Raw genomic sequence first — 10,000 nt, 5'->3', positions numbered from 1 at the left:
TGGGTACGGAACGCCAAATTAGTCCCTCTCCTAGCTGGAAGTAGTCAAAAAAAGGCGGAAATTTGACTAAGTGTCATTATTTTAGAGTACCAGGCCTCTATAGAAAAGTTTGGTTTTTTGTCTATGTGTCATCATTTTAGAGTACCAGGCCTCTATAGAAAAGTTTGGTTTTTTGTCTATGTGTCATCATTTTAGAGTACCAGGGCTCTATAGAAAAGTTTGGTAAATTTGACTAAGTGTCTAGGAGCATTTCCCTTTAAGAAGGCCGACGTGCTATGGTTCTCCACCTGGGTCTGGAACGCCAAATTAGTCCCTCTCCTAGCTGGAAGTCCAAAAAAAAAGGCGTGAATTTGACTAAGTGTCTAGGAGGATGTCCCCTTAAGAAGGCCGACGTGCCTTGGTTCTCTACCTGGGTACGGAACACCAAATTAGTCCCTCTCCTAGCTGGAAGTCCAAAAAAAGGCGTGAATTTGACTAAGTGTCTAGGAGCATTTCCCTTTAAGAAGGCCGACGTGCTATGGTTCTCCACCTGGGTACGGAACGCCAAATTAGTCCCTCTCCTAGCTGGAAGTCCAAAAAAAAGGCGTGAATTTGACTAAGTGTCTAGGAGCATTTCCCTTTAAGAAGGCCGACGTGCTATGGTTCTCCACCTGGGTACGGAACGCCAAATTAGTCCCTCTCCTAGCTGGAAGTCCAAAAAAAAGGCGTGAATTTGACTAAGTGTCTAGGAGCATTTCCCTTTAAGAAGGCCGACGTGCTATGGTTCTCCACCTGGGTACGGAACGCCAAATTAGTCCCTCTCCTAGCTGGAAGTAGTCAAAAAAAGGCGGAAATTTGACTAAGTGTCATTATTTTAGAGTACCAGGCCTCTATAGAAAAGTTTGGTTTTTTGTCTATGTGTCATCATTTTAGAGTACCAGGCCTCTATAGAAAAGTTTGGTAAATTTGACTAAGTGTCTAGGAGCATTTCCCTTTAAGAAGGCCGACGTGCTATGGTTCTCCACCTGGGTCTGGAACGCCAAATTAGTCCCTCTCCTCGCTGGAAGTCCAAAAAAAAGGCGGAAATTTGACTAAGTGCCTAGGAGGATGTCCCCTTAAGAAGGCCGACGTGCCTTGGTTCTCTACCTGGGTACGGAACGCCAAATTAGTCCCTCTCCTCGCTGGAAGTCCAAAAAAAAGGCGTGAATTTGACTAAGTGCCTAGGAGCATTTCCCTTTAAGAAGGCCGACGTGCTATGGTTCTCCACCTGGGTCAGGAAAGCAAAATTGTCCCTCTCCTCGCTGGAAGTCCAAAAAAAAGGCGTGAATTTGACTAAGTGCCTAGGAGCATTTCCCTTTAAGAAGGCCGACGTGCTATGGTTCTCCACCTGGGTCAGGAAAGCAAAATTGTCCCTCTCCTCGCTGGAAGTCCAAAAAAAAGGCGTGAATTTGACTAAGTGCCTAGGAGCATTTCCCTTTAAGAAGGCCGACGTGCTATGGTTCTCCACCTGGGTCTGGAACGCCAAATTAGTCCCTCTCCTAGCTGGAAGTAGTCAAAAAAAGGCGGAAATTTGACTAAGTGTCATTATTTTAGAGTACCAGGCCTCTATAGAAAAGTTTGGTTTTTTGTCTATGTGTCATCATTTTAGAGTACCAGGGCTCTATAGAAAAGTTTGGTAAATTTGACTAAGTGTCTAGGAGCATTTCCCTTTAAGAAGGCCGACGTGCTATGGTTCTCCACCTGGGTCTGGAACGCCAAATTAGTCCCTCTCCTCGCTGGAAGTCCAAAAAAAAGGCGGAAATTTGACTAAGTGCCTAGGAGGATGTCCCCTTAAGAAGGCCGACGTGCCTTGGTTCTCTACCTGGGTACGGAACGCCAAATTAGTCCCTCTCCTCGCTGGAAGTCCAAAAAAAAGGCGTGAATTTGACTAAGTGCCTAGGAGCATTTCCCTTTAAGAAGGCCGACGTGCTATGGTTCTCCACCTGGGTCAGGAAAGCAAAATTGTCCCTCTCCTCGCTGGAAGTCCAAAAAAAAGGCGTGAATTTGACTAAGTGCCTAGGAGCATTTCCCTTTAAGAAGGCCGACGTGCTATGGTTCTCCACCTGGGTCAGGAAAGCAAAATTGTCCCTCTCCTCGCTGGAAGTCCAAAAAAAAGGCGTGAATTTGACTAAGTGCCTAGGAGCATTTCCCTTTAAGAAGGCCGACGTGCTATGGTTCTCCACCCGGGTACGGAAAGCAAAATTAGTCCCTCTCCTCGCTGGAAGTCCAAAAAAAAGGCGTAAATTTGACTAAGTGCCTAGGAGGATGTCCCTTTAAGAAGGCTGACCTGCTATGGTTCTCCACCCGGGTGCGGAAAGCAAAATTAGTCCCTCTCCTCGCTGGAAGTCCAAAAAAAAGGCGTAAATTTGACTAAGTGCCTAGGAGGATGTCCCTTAAAGAAGGCCGACGTGCTATGGTTCTCCACCTGGGTCTGGAACGCCAAATTAGTCCCTCTCCTCGCTGGAAGTCCAAAAAAAAGGCGGAAATTTGACTAAGTGCCTAGGAGGATGTCCCTTTAAGAAGGCCGACGTGCTATGGTTCTCCACCCGGGTCCGGAACTCAAAATTAGTCCCTCTCCTAGTTGGAAGTCATCAAAAAAAGGCGGAAATTTGACTAAGTGCCATCATTTTAGAGTACCAGGACTATAGTGGGGGAATTGGAGCCCTCTGGTGGACACTCGCTGCAAATGCACCCTGAATTAAAGACATTATTTCCAGTTCTTTTGGGGCCCTATTTTCAGGCGTAAATTTGACTAAGTGTCTAGGGGCATGTCCCTTTAAGAAGGCCGACCTGCTATGGTTCTCCACCTGGGTCTGGAACGCCAAATTAGTCCCTCTCCTCGCTGGAAGTCCAAAAAAAAGGCGTGAATTTGACTAAGTGCCTAGGAGGATGTCCCTTTAAGAAGGCCGACGTGCTATGGTTCTCCACCTGGGTCAGGAAAGCAAAATTGTCCCTCTCCTCGCTGGAAGTCCAAAAAAAAGGCGTGAATTTGACTAAGTGCCTAGGAGCATTTCCCTTTAAGAAGGCCGACGTGCTATGGTTCTCCACCCGGGTACGGAAAGCAAAATTAGTCCCTCTCCTCGCTGGAAGTCCAAAAAAAAGGCGTAAATTTGACTAAGTGCCTAGGAGGATGTCCCTTTAAGAAGGCCGACCTGCTATGGTTCTCCACCTGGGTCAGGAAAGCAAAATTGTCCCTCTCCTCGCTGGAAGTCCAAAAAAAAGGCGTGAATTTGACTAAGTGCCTAGGAGGATGTCCCTTTAAGAAGGCCGACCTGCTATGGTTCTCCACCTGGGTACGGAACGCCAAATTAGTCCCTCTCCTCGCTGGAAGTCCAAAAAAAAGGCGTGAATTTGACTAAGTGTCTAGGAGCATTTCCCTTTAAGAAGGCCGACGTGCTATGGTTCTCCACCTGGGTCAGGAAAGCAAAATTGTCCCTCTCCTCGCTGGAAGTCCAAAAAAAAAGGCGTGAATTTGACTAAGTGCCTAGGAGCATTTCCCTTTAAGAAGGCCGACGTGCTATGGTTCTCCACCTGGGTCAGGAAAGCAAAATTGTCCCTCTCCTCGCTGGAAGTCCAAAAAAAAGGCGTGAATTTGACTAAGTGCCTAGGAGCATTTCCCTTTAAGAAGGCCGACGTGCTATGGTTCTCCACCTGGGTCAGGAAAGCAAAATTGTCCCTCTCCTCGCTGGAAGTCCAAAAAAAAGGCGTGAATTTGACTAAGTGCCTAGGAGGATGTCCCTTTAAGAAGGCCGACGTGCTATGGTTCTCCACCTGGGTCAGGAAAGCAAAATTGTCCCTCTCCTCGCTGGAAGTCCAAAAAAAAGGCGTGAATTTGACTAAGTGTCTAGGAGGATGTCCCTTTAAGAAGGCCGACCTGCTATGGTCCTCCACCTGGGTCAGGAACGCAAAATTGTCCCTCCCCTCGCTGGAAGTCCAAAAAAAAGGCGTGAATTTGACTAAGTGCCTAGGAGGATGTCCCTTTAAGAAGGCTGACCTGCTATGGTTCTCCACCCGGGTGCGGAAAGCAAAATTAGTCCCTCTCCTCGCTGGAAGTCCAAAAAAAAGGTGTAAATTTGACTAAGTGCCTAGGAGGATGTCCCTTTAAGAAGGCCGACGTGCTATGGTCCTCCACCTGGGTCAGGAACGCAAAATTGTCCCTCTCCTCGCTGGAAGTCCAAAAAAAAGGTGTAAATTTGACTAAGTGCCTAGGAGGATGTCCCTTTAAGAAGGCCGACGTGCTATGGTCCTCCACCTGGGTCAGGAACGCAAAATTGTCCCTCTCCTCGCTGGAAGTCCAAAAAAAAGGTGTAAATTTGACTAAGTGCCTAGGAGGATGTCCCTTTAAGAAGGCCGACGTGCTATGGTCCTCCACCTGGGTCAGGAACGCAAAATTGTCCCTCCCCTCGCTGGAAGTCCAAAAAAAAGGCGGAAATTTGACTAAGTGCCTAGGAGGATGTCCCTTTAAGAAGGCTGACCTGCTATGGTTCTCCACCCGGGTGCGGAAAGCAAAATTAGTCCCTCTCCTCGCTGGAAGTCCAAAAAAAAGGCGGAAATTTGACTAAGTGCCTAGGAGGATGTCCCTTTAAGAAGGCCGACGTGCTATGGTTCTCCACCCGGGTCCGGAACTCAAAATTAGTCCCTCTCCTAGTTGGAAGTCATCAAAAAAAGGCGGAAATTTGACTAAGTGCCATCATTTTAGAGTACCAGGACTATAGCTGGGGAATTGGAGCCCTCTGGTGGACACTCGCTGCAAATGCACCCTGAATTAAACACATTATTTCCAGTTCTTTTGGGGCCCTATTTTCAGACGTTGTGGAGCCCTCCAGTGGACTCCCGCCTCCAATGCACCCCCATAATTATAGACATCACCCCCCAAATTAAAGACATTATTTCCAGTTCTTTTGGGGCCCTATTTTCAGCCGGTTTGGCGTATTTCCTTGACGCCGGGGAGTCCTACAGGTGTTCCCGGGGAATGAGAGGCCTTTTGTGGGCCAGAAAGAGTGGGGAACCCTTGGAGCCCCTATTTTCAGACAGTTTGGCTTATTTCGGTGACGCCGGGGCGTCCATCAGGTCTTCCCGGGGAATGAGAGGCCTTTTGTGGCCATATGTCAACAAAAGAGTGGGGAAATGGAGCCCTCCGGTGGACTCCCGCTGCAAATGCACCCCCCAAATTAAATACATTAATTCCAGGCCTTTTGGGGCCCTATATTCAGACGGTGTGGAGCCCTCCAGTGGACTCCCGCCTCCAATGCACCCCCATAATTATAGACATCACCCCCCAAATTAAACACATTATTTCCAGTTCTTTTGGGCCCCTATTTTCAGACGGTTTGGCGTATTTCCTTGACGCCGGGGAGTCCTACAGGTGTTCCCGGGGAATGAGAGGCCTTTTGTGGGCCAGAAAGAGTGGGGAACACTTGGAGCCCCTATTTTCAGACAGTTTGCCGTATTTCGGTGACGCCGGGGCGTCCGTCAGGTCTTCCCGGGGAATGTGAGGCCTTTTGTGGCCATATGTCAACAAAAGAGTGGGGAAATGGAGCCCTCCGGTGGACTCCCGCTGCAAATGCACCCCCCAAATTAAAGACATTAATTCCAGGCCTTTTGGGGCCCTATATTCAGACGGTGTGGAGCCCTCCAGTGGACTCCCGCCTCCAATGCACCCCCATAATTATAGACATCACCCCCCAAATTAAACACATCATTTCCAGTTCTTTTGGGCCCCTATTTTCAGACGGTTTGGCGTATTTCCTTGACGCCGGGGAGTCCTACAGGTGTTCCCGGGGAATGAGAGGCCTTTTGTGGGCCAGAAAGAGTGGGGAACCCTTGGAGCCCCTATTTTCAGACAGTTTGCCGTATTTCGGTGACGCCGGGGCGTCCATCAGGTCTTCCCGGGGAATGTGAGGCCTTTCGTGGGCCATATTTTCAGACAGATTGGCCTGTTTCAGTGACGCCGAGGCGTCCATCAGGTCTTCCCGGGGAGTGTGAGGCCTTTTGGGGCCCTATTTTCAGACAGAAAAAAAAGAAAAGTAACCCTTACACTACAAAGGACAGCGGGGAAACGCCCCCCCAGCAAAGTCACAGGGGAAGTGGGGTAGACAAGTGGAGAGTGTCTGGGGAAAAGTCCACAAAATGATCAAAAATCACACCCAGGTACGAGTGCCACAAGTCCCGCCGCGTCCCACCCGAGTCCGAGGTGCCCCCCGCATGCCCAAAACGCACCCAGCAAAGGCGCACTGTGAGTGGGGAAGAAAAGTTGGAAAAGTGGGCAAAAGTCCGGAAAAATGACCAAAAACCACACCCAGGTTAGAGCCCCACACGTCCTGCAGTCGCACCCGAGTCCTGGGATGCCCAACATGTCCAAAAAAATCAAAAAAAGCCCAAAAAATCAAAAAAATCCCCGGGCCGTATCTTGGACGCCGGCGTACCGCGTTCGGCCCTCGTGCCGTAGTTTGGCGACCGATTGTAAAAATTTGCCGCGACCGGCTAGTTTTTTTCCTTGGAGTAAATAGAGAGTAGATCCAGCAGGAAATATGCACTATAAACAAAGAGAGGGAGTTTGGAGGGGGGCAAAAACGCCCTCTTGGAACTTTTGCAGCAGCACACATCAAACTAGCGGGGAGAAGGCATGCATAGCAAAAGTCCACGAAATGATCAAAAATCACACCCAGGTTCGAGTCCCACAAGTCCCGCCGCGTTCCACCAGGGTTCCGGGGTGCCTACAATGTCCACAACTTACCCAGCAAAGGCGCACTGTGATTGGGAAGAAAAGTAGGGAAAGTGGGCAAAAGTCCCGAATTTGGTCCAAAATCACACCCAGGTTCGAGTCCCACAAGTCCCGCCGCGTTCCACCAGTGTCTCGGGGTGCCTACAATGTCCACAACGCACCCAGCAAAGGCGCACTGTGATTGGGAAGAAAAGTTGGGAAAGTGGGCGTCCACAACGCACCCAGCAAAGGCGCACTGTGATTGGGAAGAAAAGTTGGGAAAGTGGGCAAAAGTCCCGAATTTGGTCCAAAATCACACCCAGGTTCGAGTCCCACAAGTCCCGCCGCGTTCCACCAGTGTTCCGGGGTGCCTGACATGTCCACGACGCACCCAGCAAAGGCGCACTGTGATTGGGAAGAAAAGTTGGGAAAGTGGGCAAAAGTCCCGAATTTGGTCCAAAATCACACCCAGGTTCGAGTCCCACAAGTCCCGCCGCGTTCCACCAGGGTTCCGGGGTGCCTACAATGTCCACAACGCACCCAGCAAAGGCGCACTGTGATTGGGAAGAAAAGTTGGGAAAGTGGGCAAAAGTCCCGAATTTGGTCCAAAATCACACCCAGGTTCGAGTCCCACAAGTCCCGCCGCGTTCCACCAGTGTCTCGGGGTGCCTACAATGTCCACAACTTACCCAGCAAAGGCGCACTGTGATTGGGAAGAAAAGTTGGGAAAGTGGGCAAAAGTCCCGAATTTGGTCCAAAATCACACCCAGGTTCGAGTCCCACAAGTCCCGCCGCGTTCCACCAGGGTTCCGGGGTGCCTACAATGTCCACAACGCACCCAGCAAAGGCGCACTGTGATTGGGAAGAAAAGTTGGGAAAGTGGGCAAAAGTCCCGAATTTGGTCCAAAATCACACCCAGGTTCGAGTCCCACAAGTCCCGCCGCGTTCCACCAGGGTTCCGGGGTGCCTACAATGTCCACAACTCACCCAGCAAAGGCGCACTGTGATTGGGAAGAAAAGTTGGGAAAGTGGGCAAAAGTCCCGAATTTGGTCCAAAATCACACCCAGGTTCGAGTCCCACAAGTCCCGCCGCGTTCCACCAGGGTTCCGGGGCGCCTACAATGTCCACAACGCACCCAGCAAAGGCGCACTGTGATTGGGAAGAAAAGTTGGGAAAGTGGGCAAAAGTCCCGAATTTGGTCCAAAATCACACCCAGGTTCGAGTCCCACAAGTCCCGCCGCGTTCCACCAGGGTTGCGGGGTGCCTGACATGTCCACGACGCACCCAGCAAAGGCGCACTGTGATTGGGAAGAAAAGTTGGGAAAGTGGGCAAAAGTCCCGAATTTGGTCCAAAATCACACCCAGGTTCGAGTCCCACAAGTCCCGCCGCGTTCCACCAGTGTCTCGGGGTGCCTACAATGTCCACAACGCACCCAGCAAAGGCGCACTGTGATTGGGAAGAAAAGTTGGGAAAGTGGGCAAAAGTCCCGAATTTGGGCCAAAATTATGCCCGGGTTGGAGTACCACGAGTCCGGCCGCGTTCCACCGGTGTCCCGGGGGTGCCTGGCATGTCCACAACGCACCCAGCAAAGGCGCACTGTGATTGGGAAGAAAAGTTGGGAAAGTGGGCAAAAGTCCCGAATTTGATCCAATATTATGCCCGGGTTGGAGTACCACGAGTCCGGCCGCGTTCCACCGGTGTCCCGGGGGTGCCTGCCATGTCCACAACTTACCCAGCAAAGGCGCACTGTGATTCAGAAGAAAAGTTGGGAAAGTGGGGAAAAAAAGGACCGGGAAATATCCAAAATTATGCCCGGGTTGGAGTACCACGAGTCCGGCCGCGTTCCACCGGTGTCCCGGGGGTGCCTGGCACGTCCACAACTTACCCAGCAAAGGCGCACTGTCAGTGGGGAAGACCAAACATGTCTCGGATTTTTTCCAAGTACCTTAACGAGAGAGGCTAAAAAGCACCTGTTTTTACCTTCTCTCGTTGTTGTACTTAGAAAAAAAACGAGAAAAAAAAAAATCTGGGTTTTTTTCTAAGTACCTTAACGAGAGAGGCTAAAAAAACCAATTTTTACCTTCTCTCGTTGTTGTACTTAGAAAAAAAACGAGAAAAAAAATTTTCCCCATTCATTTCAATGGGAGTTCATTTTTTTTTTGGGATTTTTTCTAAGTACCTTAACGAGAGAGGCTTAATTTTTCACCTACTTTTTACCTTCTCTCGATTTTTCGTTTTTTACCTGGTCGACCAAAACACCTCCATCTCGTTACTATGTGCACCATGTCTGACAGGCTGAAATCACAGGGAACGCGTCCGAGTCAAAGTGAGCTATTTTCGGACACAAATATGGTGTTTTTCCCCTCTATCCTCTGGTTCTTTTTTCAAACTGATCTTCCAGCATCTGAGCGACAGGGGCTCATGCAGACACCTGTGTCCGCCCGAGGGGCGCCTTCCCGGACACATATATGGTGCTTCCCCCCTCTTTACCCCGGTCCTTTTTCAAACTGATCTTCCAGCATCTGAGCGACAGGGGCTCATGCAGACACCTGTGTCCGCCCGAGGGGCGCCTTCCCGGACACATATATGGTGCTTCCCCCCTCTTTACCCCGGTCCTTTTTCAAACTGATCTTCCAGCATCTGAGCGACAGGGGCTCATGCAGACACCTGTGTCCGCCCGAGGGGCGCCTTCCCGGACACATATATGGTGCTTCCCCCCTCTTTACCCCGGTCCTTTTTCAAACTGATCTTCCAGCATCTGAGCGACAGGGGCTCATGCAGACACCTGTGTCCGCCCGAGGGGCGCCTTCCCGGACACATATATGGTGCTTCCCCCCTCTTTACCCCGGTCCTTTTTCAAACTGATCTTCCAGCATCTGAGCGACAGGGGCTCATGCAGACACCTGTGTCCGCCCGAGGGGCGCCTTCCCGGACACATATATGGTGCTTTCCCCCTCTTTACCCCGGTCCTTTTTCAAACTGCTCTTCCAGCTTCTGAGCGACAGGGGCTCATGCAGACACCTGTGTCCGCCTAAGGGGCGCTATCTCGGACACATTTTCAACTTTTCCCGCATGAATGAAATCCTGGAACTGATTCCACCCAGGTACTTAGGGCTTCCAGGGCTTGAGCGACAGGGGCTCTGTCCGGAGCGTGTGTCCGCCTAGGGGGCGCTGTCCCGGACACATTTTCAACTTTTCCCGCATGAATGAAATCCTGGAACTGATTCCACCCAGGTACTTAGGGCTTCCAGGGCTTGAGCGACAGGGGCTCTGTCCG

The sequence above is a fragment of the Nerophis lumbriciformis genome, unplaced genomic scaffold, assembly GCF_033978685.3.
Source record: "Nerophis lumbriciformis unplaced genomic scaffold, RoL_Nlum_v2.1 HiC_scaffold_62, whole genome shotgun sequence".
Classification (NCBI taxonomy): Eukaryota; Metazoa; Chordata; class Actinopteri; order Syngnathiformes; family Syngnathidae; genus Nerophis; species Nerophis lumbriciformis.
This window is presented reverse-complemented; position numbering follows the sequence as displayed.